General features: G+C 43.1%; 1 protein-coding gene across 1 annotated transcript in view; it reads left to right on the plus strand.

Moving 5' to 3' along the window:
* Positions 1 to 16,487, plus strand: part of TPRG1 (tumor protein p63 regulated 1) — a 144,588-nt gene that overhangs the window by 15,512 nt on the left and 112,589 nt on the right. The gene's annotated exons all lie outside the window — the stretch shown is intronic.

Consider the following 16,487-nt stretch of genomic DNA (forward strand, 5'->3'; position numbering starts at 1 on the left):
CGGCTGCCATCTTGGTTGGGTTAATTTGCATATAGTTGCTCTGATTGGCTGGTGGGCATGGCTTAGGGCATAGCGAAGTTATGGTCAATTAGCATCTTTGTCTTTTATTAGTGTAGATTTTATTTGTAGGAAAACTAAGGTCAATCTATGTCCTATTTTATATGTATATACACACATACCATGGATGTATTTCTATTATATTTGTACAATGTTAATTGCAATGTCTACATAATATTTTATCTAAACTACACTTAGGTAGTTTAGTTAAAAAACAGTTTTGCTATTTTTAAAGGGGCATTGGCATAAGGGATGCACTTGGATTTTCTACTAGAAGATGAGTTAAAATAATAGCTAGCAATATCACTTATTTTAAATGATCTCTTTATTTCTTATGTTAAAATATACCAATGCATTTCTAATGATGTACTGGTTAATTCCACTTTCTTCATCATAAGACCTAAATCTATAAATAGGTAACATTACTAGTAAACTAATGTAGCAATCTTAGAGATACCTATACTGGATATGCTGTTGAACTAGCATAAGTAAGATCCCTTCTAAATTGAAGATTCTATGTTCAGTCACTCCCAACAGATCTCCCAAAGACAGTCACTGGTCTTTGGTGGAAGAATTACAGATCTTCCATGATCAAACATTACTGACATTTGTAGCCTGACATTGCCTACTTAGGTGGGATAATATTAACTAGAAATAGTATTGGGCAGTATAGATTGGTGCTGGCACATTAAGAAGGAAAGATAGTTAGCAGGGAATATATTTTGGGGACATATCAAACATTTCAGTGATTTCTTTAAATACAACAAAGTGTCACAGCTGAAGTTCTTAGATGCAGAGATACTGCCAAACAGTATTACTCTGGGCTAACCTACTTTTGGTGACACTTATCTCAAAAGAAAAGCTCTAAGGAGTGGTCAGATTTACCCATTCACTTGAATTTCTCCATTCATAGGACATATTATATAAGTCACAGATGTTCTTTCACTGCTTTTATATTCTGAAAGGATACTTGAGAGGCAGGAATGACACAGGAAGTGTGTGTACAGGTGACTAGGGGAGCATCAAATTCTGGCCCTGTGGGCTTCAGTTTCCTCTATCTGGTCCCCTGGGCTAGGCGGAACAATTGTCTCCAGGAAGATTTGGCACACCCCTGGCCCAGACACATTTCCTCTCCTCACTATCACCCCCACATCTTCCCAGTAGTTGTGACTTCATCGAGATAGGAATCAGCCTTTCTAAAGGCTTTGGGCAGTGGCACTTTCTCTTTGGCATCCTTCAAGGACTGCTAAGAACCTCTGTTCCAATATTATTTTACTGCCTGTTCCTTCTTCTATGATAATATACTAATAGCTCTTCTAAAGATGCAAGATCAAAGCACTCCATCATTTACAATGTACTTTCACAACTTTTTCATTTGATTTTCACAAAATATCTTATAGAATAAGCAGAGCAGGCATCAACATGTACATTTTCACAGATAAAGAAGTTGAGAGGTATTATTACACATATGTATGTACATTTGATATATGAATATGAAATTACTAACCATACTTAATGATGCCTGTTTTGATTGATCTTTCTCTGCTCTACACCCCTACTCCCTCTTGATTGTTTTATGAGTAAAACTGTCCATTTATTGATCAAGACCAACATTATACCACCCCCAGGAAGCCAGTCTTAAGATACACATTCATAGAACAAGAAAAGATTAATATAACAGGCAGCATTTTTATTTCCTCAGTGTAATTACTATCTATTCTTGTATTGTTATTCAATGCTTTAACAGTAGCTGTAGTGAGTCACACATAAATACATATACACTTATTCTTATTTTTATACTAGAGGCCTGGTGCACGGAATTTTTGCACTTGGGAGGGGGTCCCTCAGCCTGCCCTGTGCCCTCTCCCAGTTCTAGAGCCTTTGGGGGATGTCCAACTGATGGCTTAAGCCCTCTCCCCTAAGCCGGCAGTCAGACATCCTTAGCACTGCCACGGAGGCGGGAGAGGCTCTTGCCACCACTGCTGCGGTCTCCAGCTGTGAGCCTGGCTTCTGGCTGAGCGGCACTCCCCCTGTGGGATCAGGCCAAAACAGGTTCTCCCCCAAGGGGTCCTGGATTGCGAGAGGGCACAGGCCAGGCCGAGGCACCCCACAGGTGCACAATCAGGGCCAGGGAGAGATGCTGGAGGTTGGCCAGCTGAGGAGGGACCACAGGAAGGCTCCAGGGCATGTCAGCTTATCTTGCTCAGTCCTGATCAGCCAAACCTCAGCAGCAAGCTAACCTACCGGTTAGAGCATCTTCCCCCTGGTGGTCAGTGTATGTCATAGTGAGTGGTTGAGCGGCCTTAGCATATCATTAACATATTATGCTTTGATGGTTGAATGGCCAACCGGTCAACCGGACACTCAGCATATTAGGCTTTTATCATATAGGATTCTAGACTGATTTATGTACCTATGTGCATATATAATTATATTTCTTAGACACATGTAGTTTTTGTTTTGTTCTCTTACTGAAATACAGAAAAAGAAAGGGCCTTTTGTTAGAGATGTTATTGTTTCTTATCTGTGTCTCTTATCTAACAACCTTCACAAGCTAATATAAACATTTTTTTTAAAGTTTTCATTCTTTGGCAATCTGAACTCTCCATTTTTCTTAAATCATCTCAGATGAATTTGAATGTCATTCTTAAAACAAAACTTCTCTTATTTCCCCATACTTCTACTTTGGTCTCCATTATTTCATGTGAAATATCCTTTGCCTTTGCTCTCTCTCTGGGTGGAGCTCTCTGGACCTATTTAAATCCTCTTAGCATCTTGTAGAACAGGCTGAATTTCAGTTGTTAACATTCTAACCTATGTGGAGTGGAAATGGGACAAAGTTGTGTTAGAATGATATTAGTCCAACACTGTCTCATATTTAATTGTAATGTCCAATTCAGTATCTTGTTTAGCATTCATTATTTTAAAAGCTCAATGTATAATTCATTGTTAAAACACAAATTGCCCTTTAGTTATGGTGACCTGATGAGAAGTTGGCCTGCTTTTAAGATTCTTGGTTCCCCTTTCTGATTTTGTTTCATCCTTCTCAAGTGCCTGCTACTGAATACTGCCCTTTGGTTTCAGGATAAGCCTCTCCACTCTCCCCTTGATCCCTAGACCTGGTCTCAGGAAAGGGTCTCATATTTGTCACTTAGTCCTCAGGGAAGTGTTAGGCAGAAGTGAGTTTTTCCTTCTTCTGCCCATCTCCAGTGGTGCAGACACCTTCTGTGACATTGGCTGTGACCGAGATCATTGTACTGCACAAAGGTTTCAGTATTCTATGGGCCTCTGAGAGGACAAATGAGGGCATGGTTCCTTCCCTCACAGAGCTCACAATCTACTCATGGAGATCAATCACAGGCAATGACTAAATAACTGGTTGAGGGGGTGCCAGAAGATGAGAGACAGCGGGATATTGAAAACCTGTTTGAAGAAATAATGGCAGAAAACTTCCCCCACCTGGTGAGGGAAATGGACTTGCAGGTCCAGGAGGCGCGGAGAGCCCCAGACAAAAGGAATCCAAGGAGGGCCACACCAAGACACATCATAATTGAAATGCCAGGAGCGAAAGACAAAGAGAGAGTCTTGAAAGCAGCAAGAGAGGGAGACTCGATTACCTACAGAGGAATGCCCATACGACTGTCAGCTGATTTCTCAACAGAAACTTTGCAGGCCAGAAGGGAATGGCAAGAAATATTCGGAGTGCTGAATACCAAGAACCTACAACCAAGGTTACTTTATCCAGCAAAGCTATCATTCAGAATTGAAGGTCAGATGGAGAGCTTCACAGATGGGGAAAAGCTAAAGGAGTTCATCACCACTAAACTATATATATATATAAAATGAATGCTTTCTATATGTTATCCTCAGTACTGAGGATACCGCAGTAAACAATACTCAGTCCCTATCACCAGACCTTATGTACTAGTGCAGAGAATGTGAAAGGTAAGGCAAGCTAATAAATAGCTACAATATAGTATGATAAATACTGTCATAAGGATAAGCAAAGTCTACAAGGAGAAAGAGTAGGAGCCATGTAATTCATGAGTCAAGGTTAGTCAGGCAAGCCTGCAGCTTTTTTCTAAGTTGAGAGCAGTGGGAGTTACCAGGTAAAGGAAATGAGAAGGGGCTTGGTGAATTTTGGGGACTACAGGTAGAGTAGTATTGCTAAAGCATAGATGAAAGAAGAAGAGGGAGGGAAGAGAAGGTGAGACATGAACTTTTATAGGAGTTCAAACTGTGAAGGTCTTGTCTGCCATGCTCAGGAGCTTAGATTTTATTTAGAGTGCAATGAGGTTTTATTGAAGTTGAAGTGATCAGTGACACAATTCAATTTGTATTTTAGGAAGACTAGTGTTTCTGCGAAGTGTTGAATAAATGTGAGAGAGTAATATTGGAGAGAGACCAGTTAGAAGGCCTTTATAATAATCCTCAAGACATCTGGTAAGGCTGTGGCAATAAGAGTGGAGCAAAGTAGAGATTCCAGTAGATATTAAGGACTTAAAAGCTATAGGATGAGGTGCCTGATTTGATAGTATTGGGCAAGAAGAGGGAATCAGGCCCGGGAACCAAATAGCTGTGATCTCATTTACAAGAGGAGCAAGTTTATAGGGGAAAGTAAGAAGATGGTAAGTTCATCATTGGATATGATGAGCTGGAAATAAATGTGGTTAAACTAAGATGGCATGTCTAGCAGACAGTTGAGTAGGTGAATTTATGGTTTGGGAAAGGGATCTGGCTGGGGATACAACATGGGAGTCACAGATGTATAGGTTATTGCTTAACAATGAAAGCATCCAAAGTGATCTGATAAATATCCCATTTTAGCACAGCATTTTAATCACGCAATCTAAAAACCCCAACTTCCTCTTCAACCAGTTTACATCACTTCAAACACTGTAATACCAAACCATTTAGCCTGGGGGTTCACAAATGAAAAAAAAAAATACTTTAAACGATAAAGAATTTAAATAGAAAAAAATCAATATATGAGAAATTGAGAGTCTCTGTGAGGAAACTATAAGCCATGAACATGAAAGTAGAAATATGGGAATCTGTAACTCCAAGGAAAATAAGAAAACTAGAATTTTGAGAAGGATAATGTCAGCAATCAGCAGTGCCAAAAAGATCAAGGAAGATGAAGAATGAACAGTGCCCATTAGATTCAGTCACGAGAGCTTTGTTGATAATATTTCAAAGATATGCTGACACTAAAAAGGAGATTTCTGTGGATTAAGGTGTGAATGAGTTAAAATTAAACTGAGACAGCAAGGGTGGACCCTTTTTTGAGAAGCTTGGTCATGAAAAACAAGATATCCAATCATCCATCCCCTTGTGCTTTCTAAAATCAAATGGAATAAATGTGCCCCTTTCATTATGGAAACTTTAAATATCTGAAAAGAGTTATCAGTGTTCTCCACATTTTCTCTCTCCTCAACTGAATGTCTTCAGTTTTATGTACTGTTCCTCATGTGACACAGTCGGCAGTCACTCACCATCCAAGTGATGACCTCTTCAGAAGAGCACAGTCATCTCAAAGGCCCCAAGTCAAAAAGACCATTCAGATAATGGAAAGAGAAGAGTGGGGGGGACGGGGGATTTGAAAAGCATCTGTTGATACCATAATACAGAGGAAAGGAAGGTGATTGTGTGATCTTTAGAGCTGTGTCTTTGGGACAGCTTCTGAGAGCCTGGCTTTATGGTGACAGTAGAGAGCTAACCTCATAATCTAGTAGAAAGAAGTCCCCGTGAAGAGCTGGTTTATCTTGGTTCATAGGGCAGCTAAGCCTTCCTAGGACTTTAGGGCAACAAGAAACAGAAGAAAGAGAAGCCTAAAACACTGGCACTTCCTTTGACTTGCTTTGTGACCTGAGGTAAGTCTAAGTCATTTCCCTGCTCCCATCTAAACATCTGGTTTCTTATTTGTAAAGTGAGGGTGTTGAGTTAGAAGATATTCAAAATGCCTGGCAGCACTCTCAGATCCTATCATGTGAAACCAACTGAACATTCACTTTGAGAAAAATAATCCTGTCAGGGTGCCAGTAACATGATATTTCTGGACCTATGTGATCATTACATGGGTGTGCTTATTTTATACTTCATTGGTCTGCACATTTATAATTTTTTGAGTATATGTCATACTTCAATAAAAATGTTTATAATAAAAATTCCATTAAAGTAATAAAGGATGATGTTTTATTTTAATTTTTTGAGAGGGGATGGGGAATGCTGTTGTCAGCATTTGGAAGTATTTTCCTGAATGTCATGAAATCTGTACGTGAGAGTCACAGTTGGTGCAGCAGGAAACCCAGGCTCTGGTGTGACTTCCTTAAACAAAGCTCCCAGCAGGAACTTCTGGTTGTGGAGTGTATGAAAGTGTTCCTGCCCAGCACCAGGAGTAATGCTCCGTAGGTAGGCAGTAATCCCTGCTGGACAGAATCCACACACTCCCCTGGGTTGTCCCAATACCTGGGAAAGGGGCTTGTTCTAATACCTCAGCATTGTCACCATCTGGTTTAGCAGATTCAAACTCAGGGATCCGTTTATCTCAGAGAGAGAAGAAAAGTGAGAACTGCAGTAAGGATTGTTGGCCTGGGTTGATTCTTTGATTTCTCTGTTCCTTTCTTTTTCACTTGTTCATGGGAAAAAATATTTGTAGGCTTATAGGCCCCCCACTTCAATGTACTTCTTCAGGACTAACCTCTTTATCCTGGGCAGTTCCTTGCATATTGCCTCTTTCTTTCTTTCTTTCTTTCTTTCTTTCTTTCTTTCTTTCTTTCTTTCTTTCTTTCTTTCTTTCTTTCTTTCTTATTGGGTGTTCCCCATCTGGCATCTGTTATGAAACTAGTGAAACTGACACTATTAATGAGTGCTCATCTTGAGTGAGCGATGATAAAGCCTCTTCACTGAAGAATGGGCTCCTGTCCATGCTCCTGTCTACAGGACCCAGTCCCCAGTCAAGGGCTGCAGCTGCAGGATGGAGTGACGGTCACGATCTCCCCGTGTCAAGGCCTGTGTTCTGACAGATTATCCCAGCGCATTCCAGATTAGAAGTGAAGTCAGTGCTAGAAAGATTTTGTGGTTCTACTCCTTCTTTTCTTCCTTCCTTCCTTCCTTCCTTCCTTCCTTCCTTCTTTCTTTCCTTCCTTCCTTCCATCTTTCCTTTCTTCCATCCTTCCTTTCATTCTGTCTTTTGGAAGGTAGTGGGGAGGCTGGTGATTTAACCTCATTATTGCCTTCCCTCAAATGCCACCACTTTTCTGTTTCCTCCCTGCCAATTTGCTACTGCCTGAGATAAGTCACTGCATGGATGCAGCCTTACAGGTTGGCTCCTTTCTACTTTTAGATACATCTCCAGCCAGCACTCCCCTGACTCACACATCCTGGTACAATTTCACATTAATAGCTACCTCCAGGACTTACCTTTGAGGGGGATCTCCATTTATTTGGGAAGTTGAAGGAGAGAACCTGCAAGACCTGGATATATGAGTAAAATTATATATTATTTAAAATAATAACCACAGACACAAACAAAAAAGAAATTAGTGCCCTGGAAAGAGAGAAGAGAGAAGCAGATGGATGGTGCCAAGCTGGACTACACACAGTGTGACTCACCTCTCCATGACATTTCTAAATCATGAATGAAGTTGTTGATCTCATGACATTCTTGAGGCAAGTGGATGTACAGTGTGAGCCCATACTCTGCATCTGGAGAGAACTGTACCAGCAGGGAAGGAGGTGTGACAGAAGGGAATACAGAGGAGGTGAGAGGAGGATTTCAGACTTTCACTGTGTTAGAGAGTGATAGTTTTGAGCAAGTGTTACCAGGTCTTCAAGGGATGGGGGCTGGAGGTGGGCAGGGGACATCTCAGTTACGCACACCATATTACCTGCTATCTTTTGAACACACCCTCCTCTTCACATCTCACACCTTTGCCTGGAATGTCCTTGCCCATCCTCTAATATGCAGTCAGATCTGAGGTGCCTTTATTCACATCTCTACCTCTCCACACTCTCAACGCCCTCTCTCCAGCCTGTTATTCCCATCTCCTGTTTCCACCGTGTTTTTTGCACGTTCTCCTGTTATGTCTCCATCACATAAGCCTGTAATTATCTGCTCATGTTTCCATCACCTCCACTAGACTTTGCACTTGGATAGATGAAAGACTGTGGCATGTGTTTCTGTGTGTGTCTGAGTGAGGGTAAGTGTGGGTGTGTACAGAAGATGTTTCCCTTCACTCCTCACACAGAGCTTCATTACTCAGTCCACAAACATTTACTGAGCATTCATGTCTGAGGGATGAGGTAATGTGCAAACAACAATGGGTCAGCCATAAGCCTTGGCCTTCAGATCTCAGAATTAACAGAGAGACAGCAGGACATCCATTCATCTGTTCGAGAACTTGTACTGAGTCCTTCTCTGTACCAGGCCCATGCCAAGTACTGGCTAAAGATAAATGCAGCACAGTTTCTGCTCTGGAGTTGCTCATGGCCTGGGAGTAAAGATAGGGACGTAAATACAGAACAGTGTGACAAAGCTACAGGAGTCGTGGACTCAAGTGCTGCCATAATCCCTACAGGGTGAGCAGTGGAAATGTTCATGGAAATATGTAAGAGAATTAATCTCCAGGAGTCACAAGATTTCTGTAGTCTCACAAGGTACTCTAGTTAATATTCTTATTTTTATTAACTAGAGGCCCGGTGCACAAAATTCATGCACTCGGGGGGATTCCCTCAGCCCAGCCTGCGCCATCTCACAGTCCAGGAGACCTCAAGGGATGCCCAGGGGGAAGCGAGCCTAAGCCATCAGTCAGACATCCTTAGCACTGCTGCGGAGGCGGGAGAGGCTCCCACCACCACCACTGTGCTTGCCAGCAGTGAGCCCTTTCAGGGCTTCTGGCTGAGCGGTGCTCCCCCTATGGGAGTGCCTTTCAGGGCTTCTGGCTGAGCGGTGCTACCCCTATGGGAGCACACTGACCACTCAGGGGCAGCTTCTGCATTCCACTGTTTGGTCGATTTGCATATTAGCCTTTTATTATATAGGATTATTTTTCATATACATTTTCATGAAACTACTCTAAAAATTAACATCTTGTGTGAGGAGCTCAGCTGACCTCTAATTGTTTCCCTTCTTCAATGCAAGGATAGTTACTGAGACTCTAGCATGTCTCTGGCCCTGGCCTCACCTGGGTGAGGTGCTCACTGCTCTGCTATTAATGTCCCTAGTAGCTCTCATCAAGGTGGAAAAGCATTTGTGTTAGCAAAAGTCAGAAGCCAAATGCCCCAGAATTTTAGCAATGGGTGCCCAAATTTGTGACTACCATTGTAAGTCTCCTCCTCTGACCCCACAGAATTTGAATCACAAGGGAGCTATTTTTGTCAGTTGGAGTCGCTTAATGAAGATGAGATGAGGGAAACCATATATGAGCAACCTCTATAGGCTTAGATCTAGAATATTCTGGGCACTGAAGAAAAAATAAGCTTTGGAATGCTCTGGTTGGTGTGGTTCAGTTGGTTGGGTGCCTTCTCCTACACCTTTTGGTAAGGTTATGGGGCGTGCAGGTGGTAGCCAATTAATGTTGTGCCCTCATATGGATGTTTCTCTTTCTCTCTCCCTTTCCCTTCCTCTCTCTCTAAAAATCAATAAAACTATTTTTTTAAACCTTATGGATTGAGGATTAAGTTAGAAGTAAACTTAGGAATAATTTAGTCCAACAGTTTTCAAACGTTAATACATTTCACTCTCACCCCCCATGAAAACTTCAGAAGATGTCCAGAAACAGATAAATGGATCTCTATTGATTAAAAAGGGTTAGTCATTCCTAGGAGTATAATTTGCTAACCATAAAGTCTGGCTTCTCATTTTGTAGATGAGGAACCTGAGGTGCAGAGAGGGGAAGCCATTGCCCAGGGTGACCCAGTGAGTGAGGGAGAGAGTGGGGACCCACATTTATTTATCTTGGCCCTGTATTCTCCCCAACTCCCTGCTGAGTGAAAGCACTTATAGCAGACCAGAGGGCCCTGCATGGCAGGGGAGAAGCTGGAAGCAAAGAGACTATCCATCAATTCCACTTTCCCCTGGACACAGAGCAGCCCTGCAGGCTTGTTATCACTAATGCACAAAATGTGAAATGGTGATGAATTGTTTGCCAATTTTCTTATCTGAGCTGGCACAGAGGAGGGCTTGTTGGAGAGTTTCAAGGCGTTAGAGTATTGTTGTTTATCCACTGCACATCCCGTAACTGTTCGCACAGAGACTCGGGAAAGGCTGCACACATAAATTCACATAAATTACCTTTACAAAATGTCAAAATTAAAAGTGGATTTTTATTTTGGGGATATGCCTGGTATGAGTGTTTTCTAACTGGAAATTTTGTCTTCCTAAGGAGCCAGATAGGTAGTAATGAGGACCCTGAAGGAGTTGTTAATACTCTAAAAGCTCCGTGCAAGTGACAGCCCCCACAATAGGATTGCAGAGGGCTAAAACAAATTTCGTGGAGACTTATGGAGACATCAGGAGACAAACTCAGCAAGTGAAGAAAGCAAAGGACAGCCTGGCTGTGCGAGGTTGCCAGGGAGGCAGACAGAGCAAGAATCTAAGAAAAACTTCTTAAAGCTAGAAGGGAAAGGAGGAAGCAGTGCTGAAGAAAAGAAGAATGGCATGGCCTTTGAGAAGAGGTTCATCATGAAATAGCCCTGAGTTTCACCAGTGTCTCTGTTTAATGTCAATCCTGTTTTCTTGGTCAAAACTATGAAACTTTTTGTTATGTCCAAACTGTTCTTTATTTTTTACTCCTGGGAGAGGGAAAAAAACCCCACAAAACTATCCCCTACTTCCCCCTTTCTTTGCCTCTGGCTGGAATTGTGGCCACATAGTGAAGCCAGCTACTCCTTTTAAGCTGATTAGATCTCAAGGTAGTTATTTATCCACCTGGGGATCAATTACACTAGATCTCTCTTTGATTTTTAAGAAAGCAAGGTTTCTGTTGAAAAATCAGCTGACAGTCTCATGGAAGCTACCTTGTAGGTAACAGTCTTTCTTTTGCAGCTTTTAAGAATCTCTCTTTTTCTTTAACCTTTGCCATTTTAATTATGATGTGTATTAGTGAGGCCTCTTTAGGTTCATCTTGTTTGGGACTCTCTACATTTCCTGGACTTATGTGTCTTTTTCCTTCACTAAGTATTTCTTCATACAGGTTCTCGATCCCTTCATATAGGTTCTCAATCCCTTGCACTCTTTCTTCTCTTTCTGGTACCCCTATGATGCAGATGTTGTTATACTTCAAGTGTCCTGAAGGGTCTTAAACTATCCTCATTTTTTAAAGTTATATTTTCTTTCTGCTGCTCTAGTTGGGTGTTTTTGGTTTTTTTTTCTACTTTGTCTTCCAAATAGCTGATTTGATCCTCTGCTTCATCCAATCTACTTCCACGGTATTCTTCATTTCAGATATTGTATTCTTACTTATGACTCTTTTTAATGCTTTCTATGTCCTTTTTCATGCTATTGAGCATCCTTATAACCATTACTTTGAACTTTATATCTGATAAATTGCTTGCCTCCATTTCACTTAGCACTTTTTGGGGGAGATTTCTTTCCTGTTCTTTCATTTGGGGTCTGTTTCTTTGTGTCCCCATTTTGTTCACCTCTTTGTGTGTGTTTCTATGTATTAGATAGATCTGCTATGACTACCAGTCTTTGTAGGGTGGCCTTATGTAGAAGGTGTCATTTGGGGTGCAGTGGTACAATCTCCTTGATCACCTGATCTGGATGCTCCCAGAATGTCCCTTGTGTGGGTTATGTGGACCCTGCTGTTGTATTTGAATCTTGATTGCCATTGGCCCATTGGTATCTGGGATTGACCAGTTTGGCTCACTCTGAGGTTCAACCCCAATCGTGGCATATGAGCTTCTATGCAGGTGCTGACTACACAAAGCAGAATTTGCCTTATGAGGGGTTGGTGACTTCTGAGATCTCCCTTTGGCTATGTTTGCTTGTGAAGCTCATTGGATCCTGCTCTGAAGTTGTCTGAAGTTGGCCACTGAGTGTGTTGGTTCTGGGTCTCTTGGGAGGGACTCTGGTTCAGGCCAATGTCAGACACTGCCTGTGACTGGTCTTGGGCAACTTGTTTGAAGCTACAAGTGATTCACAGTTTGTGGTTGCCTCTGCTAGGCCTGGGTGTGTAAGGGAAATACCAAGCTATGCACCAAGGCCCATTTTTACCAGTACCAGAACTAGGGCAGGTTGGCAGAAGTTCCAAAACACCCAAGATCCACCTGTCTTCCTCCATCTGCTGGCTGCCTATTAGGCTCAGTCACTGGAAGAGCCTCTAGTGCCGCGGTTCTCAACCTGTGGGTCGCGACCCCTTTGGGGGTCGAACAACCCTTTCACAGGGGTCTCCTAAATACATCCTGCATATCAGATATTTACATTATGATTCATAACAGTAGCAAAATTACAGTTATGAAGTAACAACGAAAATAATTTTATGGTTGGGGTCACCACAACATGAGGAACTGTATTAAAGGGTCGTGACATTAGGAAGGTTGAGAACCACTGCTCTAGTGGGACTTGAGTTTCATGAGGTAGATTCACAGTGAGTCACCAGATAGAAGTGAGTGGTTGTCCCATCAGTGGGAGGTTCTGGTCAGGTTTCAGAGAAGGTGGGGATTGTGGTCCCTACCCCAGAGCTATACCACTCAGGCTGTCCTGGATTTTGCACAGCCCTTGGAAGGGTGGAGCCAGTAGGAATCAGGTGGGTGGGGCCTCTGGAGACTGGAGGGTGGGTCTGCCAGGAAGCCTGGAGTGTGTTTCTATCAGATCTCCCAAAAGGAAGAAGCACCAGTCAGGTTTATGGGAAAGGGAGGGAATGGTCCCCACCTGAAAACCACTAAACTCAGTCAGACACCTCCTCAGTCTGCCCTGATCTCTACACTCTGGCCAAGGCAACTGACTCCTTAGCAGGGTATAAGCTCCACAAGGTAGGGTGAAAGGTAGTCCAGATGGTGGGTCTATTGTATTCTTCTAGGCCAGTGGTCGACAAACTGTGGCTCGGCAAATTGAGGCTCGTGAGCCACATGCGGCTCTTTGGACCCTTGGGTGTGGCTCTTCCACAAAATACTGACTTCTGCGCATGGGCCACGAAGTTTCAATCGCACTGTACGTGCGCGCCCGCATGTGGTATTTTGTGGAAGAGCCACACTCAAGGGGTCAAAGAGCAGCATGTGGCTCTCCAGCCACGGTTTGCCGACCACGGCCCTAGGCTAATGCCACAAAGAGTGAAGTGCTCCACTCAGGAAAAACGGCATCTGCTGTATGGAAGAATGATTCAGCACAGGGATCCTAGCAGCTGTCCCCCAAGCTGCCTCCCCAAAGCCACAAACACCAGACTCTTCACAGGACTCTAGTCCTTTCCACCTTCCCTCTGCCAGAGTCCAGGGTGAGTGGCTGCAAACAAAATTTTGTGCATTGGCCTTTTAAGAGGGATCTCTGGCAGACTTCTATCTCTCCCTGATGGACCAAAACCCTGTTGCTTTTCACAACCAGATGTTACCAGTATATGGGAAACTTTTCCTGGCTCTGGTGCTCTGGGCTGGGGAGCCCAGCTTGGGGTTTAAACCCCACACTTCTCAGGGGGAACCCCCCTGCAGCTAAAATATACCCCCAGAACCTCAGCCACCATGGGAGTGGGCCCAGCCCTTTTTGTGTCTCTGCCCTTCCTACAGTCTCAATTTGGCTTCTTCTGTAAATCCTTGCTTATAAGACTTCTCTTCAGCTGGTCTTCAGTTGGTGATTCAGGATGATTGTGCTATAATCTAGCTGTAATTTCAGTTTGGTTCTGGAAGGAGACGAGTGTAGCTTCTACCTAATCTGCTGCCATCTTGGATTATCCCACTCACATTATTTTAAGTATTTACACAATATTGATTGGATAGAATTAGAAATTTTTTGGCCATTAGGTATTAACTGGTCTTCAATTTTTCATTAACACATATAGTAAGTGATATTGTAGTCTTCCTTTTTTTAGAATAATTTTCATTTCATGAATTCCCTGGAATGAAAAAATAAGGTAAAAAAGTATGAACATAATTATCTTCCTAAGCCTTGACTCTTTGCTGCTGTTAGAAATTGTACTCTCTTTAGCACTACTCGCTAAGGTAAATTTACTGGGCAATCTTAGGGAACAATGATTTTCAATTGTAAATGGCTCTCAATGGGTCTGTTGTAAGGCATACTAGTAATTATTCATGTAAAGCAATAGAAACATTTGGATTTGGCTGGATTTGTTACCAGTATTAATATGCTTTTAGTACTTGAATGTATATGATCTATTTACACAGCGGTAGAAGGGGTTTGTATTGGGAATAAACACTATCTGGGCAGGTGGCGATGAAGAATGGAGTGGGCTGCTTAGATGCATGTTGCTCCTCTGCTATGGGGGAGGTTGTTGAAGAAATTACAAGTCCTTACAAAGATGTCCCCATGGCTGGAAGGGAGCTGGAATCATTTTGAATTGAGGTGGCTGGGTTCAACTTTCCCATTAGTCATGGCTATTCAAATTTAACTAAAGCTCAGTTTCCTTCTTTCCTGGATCTCAAACTTCTCAGTCTCCAAAGTGCTCTGCTTCTCTTCAAGTGTTTCCAGAGAAGACAGCCTGAGGGAGAGGAAGTGGTGCTAATTAAATCCTCCCTCTGTTTTCCAGGCACAGGAGTCTTTAGCAGATGTCTGTTGTTAGGAGCTTGTTCACAGAGTGCAGCAAATACAGAAGCAGGCTTTCCTTTCCCAAAGGCACAAACTTTCCTTCACGGGTTACAGGGAACTCTAGACATGCACTTCCTTCCAACACCTACTCTGACAGAGGTGGCAGACCCGCATAACAGAGCCTGTAACTACCAGGGAGGCCGTTACATGGGAAAGGGAGGGAATGGTCCCCACCTGAAAACCACTAAACTCAGTCAGACACCTCCTCTCATGATATCTCTCATTTTCTGTCTTCTCTCTCTCTCTCAGGCACACAAAATGTTTTTCTGCTTCTTCCTGTGTGTTTTGTATTTCCCAAAAGCCAATCTCTCTGCCTTTTGTACACCCCACTTTTCAAAAACCCCCCTGAAAATCCAGCAAATCCCCTCCTGATGTAAAATAGTGTGTATCATGGTGGGCATGCTGAAATCAAATCATGTTTGGGAGTCCTGGGTGGGAGTGCAAGTGCTGCCACAATTTTACAAGTGTTTCTGAAATAATCCAACTCTGTGCTTTCCACATGGAGATGAAATCATCCTCCAATGCTTGCTGGGTGGATCAGGTGAAATAACCTGTAATGTGATCTGCAGAGGGCTTTTCATTCATGAGTTCTAACTGTGTTTTCTCCTACACTCAAACCCTCTCAGGATGAGTCTATGTCCACATTTGCCTGAGACAATCCCAGCTACTCCCATCATCCTGGCATAATTGTTAATAGCACACTTTCACCTTCAAAAGTGTCCAGGTTAGGCAACAAATGATATGTTCATAGTATTTTTACCTCTCTTGAATACTCTAATTAATCCCTATTTTAAGAATGTAAAGTTGCTGGTAATAGGGGCTGTTTCTCACTTTCTGATATTTCACAAGAACTGAGGAAAATAAGTTTGTCTGATTAAGAACACGTGGCAGCGCTGAGAATAAGATGGCACTCCTGATTATACGGTGAAGCTGAGTGTGAGACCCTTTTTCCATGTGGCACTGGTAGTGTGCTTACTATATTGATAACTATGTGGCCTCAGATTGCAAATGGAGACCTTATTTAGGGGCACTTATTACTAGGTTAGCATGTGCCTTTTGTTTTGCATTGTGTTGCTTTTTTATTTACAAAATAGAAATAAATTTATTGTGTTTTTTATTTATATACTAGGGGCCCGGTGCATGAAATTCATGCATGGAGAAGGGGGTGTCCCCTCAGCCCAGCCTGCACTCTCTCCAATCTGGGACCCCTCACCATTGCTTTTCTGTATGGACTAGAGGCACAGTGCACAAAATTCGTGTATGGGGGGAGTGGGTCCCCTCAGCCCAGCCTACACCCTCTCTATTCCGGGACCCCTTGGGGGATGTCCAATTGCTGGTTTAGGCCCGATCCCTGGGATCGGGCCTAAACCGGCACTTGGGCATCCCTCTCACAATCTGGGACTGCTGGCTCATAACCGCTTGCCTGCCTGCCTGATTGCCCCTAACTGCCCCCCCCACCAGCATGGTCGCCCCTTACTGCTCCCCCTGAAGACCTGGTCAACCCCAACTGCCCCACCTGCCAGCCTGGTTGCCCCTCACTGGTCCCACTGCCAGCCTAGTTGCCAACAACTGCCCCCTTGCCAGCCTGGTCGCAACTAACGGCCCCCCCGCCAACCTGGTCACCCCCAACTGCCCCCCCTGCTGGCCTGGTTGCCCCTCACTGCCCCCATCA

This window comes from Myotis brandtii, unplaced genomic scaffold (assembly GCF_000412655.1).
Source record: "Myotis brandtii unplaced genomic scaffold, ASM41265v1 scaffold652, whole genome shotgun sequence".
NCBI lineage: Eukaryota > Metazoa > Chordata > Mammalia > Chiroptera > Vespertilionidae > Myotis > Myotis brandtii.